Below are 7,163 nucleotides of genomic sequence, written 5' to 3'. Positions count from 1 at the left end.
TCCCATAAGCTACACTGTTCCATTATACAAAACCTGTAAATAGCTCCCCAAGAACAGTGACCCCAAATGCCAGTTAAAATGCCTGCGATTTATTTAGGCTTTTGAAGAGTTGAGGAATTTGAATTCACTTGTACTAATGAAACTGGCCAACCTGTGATTTAAGACATGCTATTTCTTGCTGCTGCTTCTCAATGCCATGTAACTCAGCTGACCATTCCAGCAACTCCTACCATGGATGTCTTTGCTTATATTCCTCTGTTCAAAAACTATTTCCATTCTTTTCCTCTCATCTTTAAAAAGGGGCTCAAAAGTCATCTTTTTCAAGAAGTGACATCCAGTAATACCTTTGCATGAGATGTAACAGATGACATCTATATACTTATTCTTCACCTACTTTCAAAAAAGGGTGAAATCAATGAAAGCATGGGAAATAATGGTACTGAAAACATAAGCTAATGATGGCTACTATACTAGAGCACAAAACTTAGCTCTTAGTTCTTAGCTAAATCTTAGTTCTTAGTCACTTGTCAGTCAGGACTAAAGGGAAACTGTGATGAGTCATACCTAATAAAATAAAACAAACCAAATAATCCAGAAAGGGAAGGGTTGTTTTGTTTTGTTTTTTTATAGATCTAAAATTAAAGTATTTATCCTGTGGCTATTTCTATATGGGAGACATGGGATTACACAAGACATGATGTCTTCCCTTCAAAATCATAACTTCATGTGGGATCAAATATTACATAATTTCCACTGTATTTAAATCAGCTTAACTAGAATTTATGGGATGCATCTGCCTCATTCTCTGCCATATGATAGCTTCCACCCTCAAGAAACAATCTTCAAAAATCTGGGGTACTATGCAATATGTGACAGGGCTTGGCAAACTACCAAATCTGGTCTGCTGTTTCTGAAAAAAAAGTTTTATTGGAACACAGCCAGGCTCATTCATTTATGTACTGTCTGCACTACAACAGCAGAGTTAAGTGGCCGCAATAGAAACCGTGTGGCTCACAATGCCCAAAGTACTTACTATCTTGCCCTTTATAAAAGAAAGTTTGCCAACCCCTGCTACATAAATGTTTGGTTGAAATAATTATTTAACTCACCTTAATGATACTGTAAATTCCAAAAGTACAACAAAAATGTGAACAATTNACGAACCACGAGGTCATGACCTAAGCAAAAGTCGGACGCTTAACCGACTAAGCCACCCAGGCGCCCCAGTTTATTAGAATTTTTAAAAAGAGTAGGATGGATAGTGTGTTTAATTAAACTGGACTTTTGTGCTTTAATGTCTATGCTCATCTATTCTCAGTACCTATAAAAGATCCTTATTACCAATATGATTAATGCTCCTAGCAAGTCTACATTAATGATCCTCTATTTCTAGTATAAAGCTGATGAACTCCAGAAAACCCCTGAGGGGCGCCTAGGTGGCTCAGTCAGTTAAGCCTNGAGGGCATGATTCCACAAAACCATTACTTTCTATAAGGCTCTGACTGTGGGTCAAGTAACCTTTCTGGAGCCAGGTGTAAGAATTTGAAACATTTTTGTCATGTGCCTCAATGCAGCTCCAGGTCGGCACTGGCCTAAACCACATTTCTACACTATGGAGAGTGGAAGGATAAGTAGGTCCATATAAAAGGAGAATCTCTTGACATCCACATATGAAACTACACCTTGTTTACAATTTAAAAATCTCAAAAGATTTTAAGTCCATATTAGGACAACGATAGCTCATTATGTAGCCCACACTTCCTCTACTTCCGGCCAGTAAGTGCTCAATATGTACTAATTAAAAAAAAATTCAGCAAGTTCTGTGTCTTTGTGAGGGAAAGAGTGCTTTCATGTTTTAAATGTCTTAAAATGAACAAGAAGTCAATTCCTATCAACCATGAACTACTGAAAAAAAATTCCAAAGTTACTAAGTTTTTTAAAAATGGCACTTCTCCTCAGATTTCTCTACTCTGGTCGCTAGTCAAAGGATGACTGATACTGCCAGGATGTGACTGAAATATAACTGAATTAGGAGTAGTAATTCAACAAATTCATTCATTCATTCATTCAATAAAAATGTTTGAGTGTTTCTAAAGTGATACAGTTTAAGGCACTGATAACAAAGTTGCCACCCCAATGGGCAGGCAGTCCATTAGTAAAATAAGTACAAGACATGGCAGGTGTTGCTAAGAGACCTGATAATCCAAGAAAGCAAAAAAAAAAACAAGATCAAGGGATACAGGCTCTTCTTTCAGATCAAAAGCTGACAAAGGCCTCTTTAGGGAGGGGTCATTTGAACACAGACCTGAACGAAGAGAGGGGCATAGGTCACTACAGTGGGGAGTGAGCAGTCCAGGTGGACAGTACAGGCAGTGTAAAACCCCTGACGCAGGCGCATGCTGGTTGCAGTGGAGCATCAGTGACAATGCTGTGGTTGCAGGACAGAGAACATGATGGCAAGTGGCAGGAGAGGAGATGGAAAAGGCGGCCAGAGGCCCATTCAGGAATGGCCCTTTGAACCATGGACAGGGGTCGAGATTTTATTCTAACTATGATGGACAGCTGCTAAAGGAGTTGGAGCAGAGAAGCAATAACTGATCTGGATTCTATTCTAGAAGGGATCTACAGGTTCTTTTGTGAGACAGCCAGTCTCTAGGGTGAGTTGTTTACCTAGACTGCTCTTAATATTCATTTCAATATGTTTTATTTAGCAAATATTTGGCCTCCCTGGTATAATACAATGACATAATTTCCCTCCAGTGGAAAAGTGGAAATACAACTCCATTAGGTTCCACTGGCATATTCTCCTGAGCAGCTTTCTTAGAGATAAAACTTTATTTTATTGTAGCCAGATGACAATTACCCTAAAACGCTTTATGACTCTGAATTATTTTTCTCTCTTTAGAATACTGAGAGAAATGCATGTAATAGCAAAGCTGAGGAAAAACATATATAAGCCTGCATTTGTAAATAACTTTCTCCATTTAATAAAAATACACACACANAAACCTGAACAGTTCAGGACTCAAGAAAATATCATCATACTTATATTCTATTTTACCACCAATCAATGAAACATAATAGTCATTGGCAGTGGTATTCTCTATACTCTACTTCAGAAGCAACATGAGTAAAGTTGTGGAGCATTTTAGGATTTGAAGGGAATGTGAANAATTTTTGTCTTATGTCTAGTTTTCTTTAAGGGGATTTTTTTCAGTGTTTTCAATATTGAAACAGAAAATTTTCAGTACTGAAATATCCAACATTTTCTTCTAAGGGGAAACATCCAACATTTATTGGATGTTCAGTGTGTGGTAGGTGAAAGGGATAAGACAGATAGGACATAGCCCTTGACCAGTCATATTTCATACTCTATGGTGGAAACAGACACAAAGATAATTACAAACGAATGTGTTCAACACTAATAGTAGAGGCATGTTCGCTTATCCATTCATTACACATTTACTGAATTCAATATTCCAAACACCATTTTTGCCTGGAGAAAGAAGGGAGGGCTTCTGAGAGGAAGCACCATTTGAATTGGACAGGATTTGGTCAGCAAAGATGAAAAGACCTCTAGGAAAACGCTGCAGCTTGTACAAAGCTTAGCAGTGTAAGATGGTGTACTATAGAAACGTCACAGGGTTGGAATAAAGGCTATATTCACATGGAAATGTTTGGTTCAGACTCTAAAAGGCTTAGTGTGTCATGAATATAATAGACTGTACTCTATAGGGAGACATCAGAGATTATTTTTATTTTTTTCTAATAAAGTATTTTAATTTTTTTTCAACATTTATTTTTGAGAGAGAGAGAAAGCGCACGCACACATGAGTGGGGGAAGGGCAGAGAGAGAGAGAGAGAGAGAGGGGGGGGGGAAGACAGAGAATGGGAAGCAGGCTCCAGGCTCTGAGCTGTCAGCAAAGAGGCTGATGTGGGGCTCAAACTCATGAACTGTGAGATCATGATCTGAGCTAAAGTTGTATACTTAACCGACTGAGCCACCCCATGCATAAGGAATTTTTTTTTGTTTATTTATTTTTGAGGAAGCGGGGGAGGGGCAGAGAGGGAAGAGGACAAAGGATCCGAAAGCCGACAGACAGCAGAGAGCCTGATGACGGGCTGGAAGTCAAGAACAGTGTGATCCTGACCTAAGCCTAAGTCAGACACTTAAACGACTGAGGCATCTGGGTGCCCCTCAGAGGTTAATTGTAGATGCTGTCGGTGCCCTAACCATACACTTTCATCTTCATCATCCCAGTGCATGTCAGCCTGACTTTCGATTGTCAGCAGCACCTGCACTTCTTGGCCTGACTTTTCCTCTGGCCACTAAAGCTACTTTGCCTAACTGTAGCCTGGTGCTTTGGGAAATTAACACGGCTGTCTCCCCAGCATCACCTCAGCCCTTACCAATGACTCTCAGAATTTGGTTTCTAAATACCCCAGTTCCCTAGTCTTTCCGATGAAATAACTCTGAGGTGTGTGTTGTAAAACTGGTTTCCAGAATTTTTCCGAGACAAGCTGCAGCTGCTTACAGCAACAACTGGTTTGATAATGTAGTCCTTACTGGCTCCCTTCCCTTCACTGTCTCACTTTCCATTCCCTTCTTTTACCTCCCAGATTAAGTGCTTGCACTTGTCTCTTTGTCTCAGGTTCTGCCTCTGGGGAAGCCAAAGGGACAAGCAACAAGACCAGATTTGTATTTGAGAACTAAACCTCATGCCTTTGTGTGCAAGACAGACTATAAACGGAAGGAGACTGGAGAAGGAAGGCCCTTAGGAGGCTGGTCAGTGCACGGACACAGGTCAGAGAATGGGAAGAAAAGACCATAAAAGATAAACTCAATAACTGGATTCTAGGAAAGGGAAAGAAAGGAGTCATGTAGACATTTTAAATTGGATATTAAAAATCAAAAAATAAAGTAGGGGAAATTCAAATTTGGGAACTGAAATGTTCTACTAGAGGAAGAGTTATGCCCTCAACCAAGGCAGCAATTGTGGTACATGAAAAGAAGCTCTAGAAGATAATTTAGAGACAGAATTTATAGGACTTACCAGCCAAGTTCCTAAATACCAAATTTACAAAAAGAAAATGGTAATTTGGAGAATGGAAACATTTGCCCATAAAGTGTTAATATGAAGCCATCTTCTTTTCCTTTTGAAATTTCATCTGTAACTACTGAGAGTTGTAGTACATATGAAATTCATTATTGCACTGATACTATAAAATGTTCTAGCCAGAGAGTAGTTTGATACTGATAAAGATCTGTGAGTAGAATTCCTTTTTAGTTTGAAATCTAAGCTGGAAGCTGATTTTTCTGCCAAAATCTAGACTGAAAATACCTCCAGCCAATCTCATACATGTGACATGATGGTGAGGAGGGCTATAAAATAAGACAAGCCTCTCATCAGAGATAGCTCAGAGGTGGAAATCAGTTACAGGACCCTAGGGAGGGGGAAATCACCATTCTGTATAAACATTCAATTACAGAAGGCTTTTTGCACATAGAACAGAAAGGAAATATCATTAATAAAATTAGTGGGGATTCTGTTATTTAAAACCTGAATTATAAGACTGAGAATTTGCAATTTGTACTAAAGGCCTCTGAAAAATGGAAACAATCATCCTAAGTCCCACTGGGGAATAAAAAAGATCTGCAAAACCAGACAATAAAAGAAGAGGACACAGAATGAGGTAACTCCTTTAATTTCACCAAGTCTTCAGTGAGAACTAGATGCCAGTTATAATCCCATCATATCTCACCAATCGTTGTCAGTTACACAATAAGAAATGTGCTACAGTCATCTATATTGGAAACTTGTACACTTTCATGATGTGCTCTGATTCAGTCATGTTGCACTGATCAAGTTGTGGTCTTTATGACATCTCTTGTTGGTTGCTTACTCCCTTCATGTGTTGCCCCCCAAGAGATGGATTAACAGGAGTAACAGGATGAACTCCAACTGGAGTACATAGTTGGCAGCTGAATTCAAAATTCAAGGCTGATTCTGCTCTTGTTTTTCTATGTGTTATACATAACCAAGTAAAGATGACTTATGAATCCCCACGTGGACTTTCAACTGAGACAGATGCCCTGAACTGAAACTTACCTGTTGGATAACTCTGGGGAATGACTTAAAATTTCTGAACCTATTTCTTCATTGATATTATGGGGAAAAGAAATACCTCATCTTATACAGAGATAGTATATACTGAGTGTCTAGCAGTGTGACACATGGTAGGTGCTCAATTCATTAGTATTGCCAGTATTATTATTACAGATAATACCTTATTCTGAAGTCTAGACTTCTAGGACCAGCGAGGGAGTTATGGAACATGAGACAATGTTTTATTTTTTAATGCTTATTTATTTACTTTGAGAGCAGGGAGGAGCAGAAGGAGAGGGAGAGACAGAATGCCAAGCAGGCTCTGAGAAGTCAGCACAGAGCCTGATGATGCGATCATGACCTGAGCAGAAATCAAGTTGAACACTTAACCAACTGAGCTACCCAAGCATCCCAGGACACTGTTTGAGATGGGCTCAGTGATGACTAGGTCTTAGCAATTCGAGCAACTATTCAGGCAGGTAACGAACCCACCCTAAATTAAGGACTTCAGAGAAAAAGGGAAGATGAAAAACCTTTATGAGATTTAATCATCAGCTTTTAGTTAATACCCTTGGAGTATATAATCTAACACCAAGGTAGTATAATTACATACTACAGGTGCCCAACATATATTTGTGAAATAAATGAATGAAAACATGAATAAAAGAAAAAACCATTTTTATAAGTATTACTTTTTCAAGCTCTTTTTGGTCTGAGCTTCGTGCTCACATGAAATTTACTGTTTCATAAACTGCAGAGAGAGAAATGGTTTAAGAAAAATTGAATTATAGTTAGCTAGTTGTTTACATGCCTGTTTTCCCTGTCAAATTGTAAGCCACATGCCTTAGTCATCTTTCCATCATTGATTCAACTATCTATTGAGAACCTAGTTATACCAGGCATAGCACACAGTACTGAGTGAATTATGTAGTCCTGTGTAGAGATGTTTCCAAGTGGTAGTGCTATGCGGGTTGTGATTTTATGTACTGCATGTTTCAGCAGAAGAAATTATTTCTTTGCTGAGACAGATAAACACGATCTGTGTGTGAACACCAA

The sequence above is a fragment of the Crocuta crocuta genome, unplaced genomic scaffold (assembly GCF_008692635.1).
Source record: "Crocuta crocuta isolate KB4526 unplaced genomic scaffold, BGI_CrCroc_1.0 scaffold1727, whole genome shotgun sequence".
Lineage (NCBI taxonomy): Eukaryota > Metazoa > Chordata > Mammalia > Carnivora > Hyaenidae > Crocuta > Crocuta crocuta.
Note: the sequence above shows the minus strand (reverse complement) of the source record.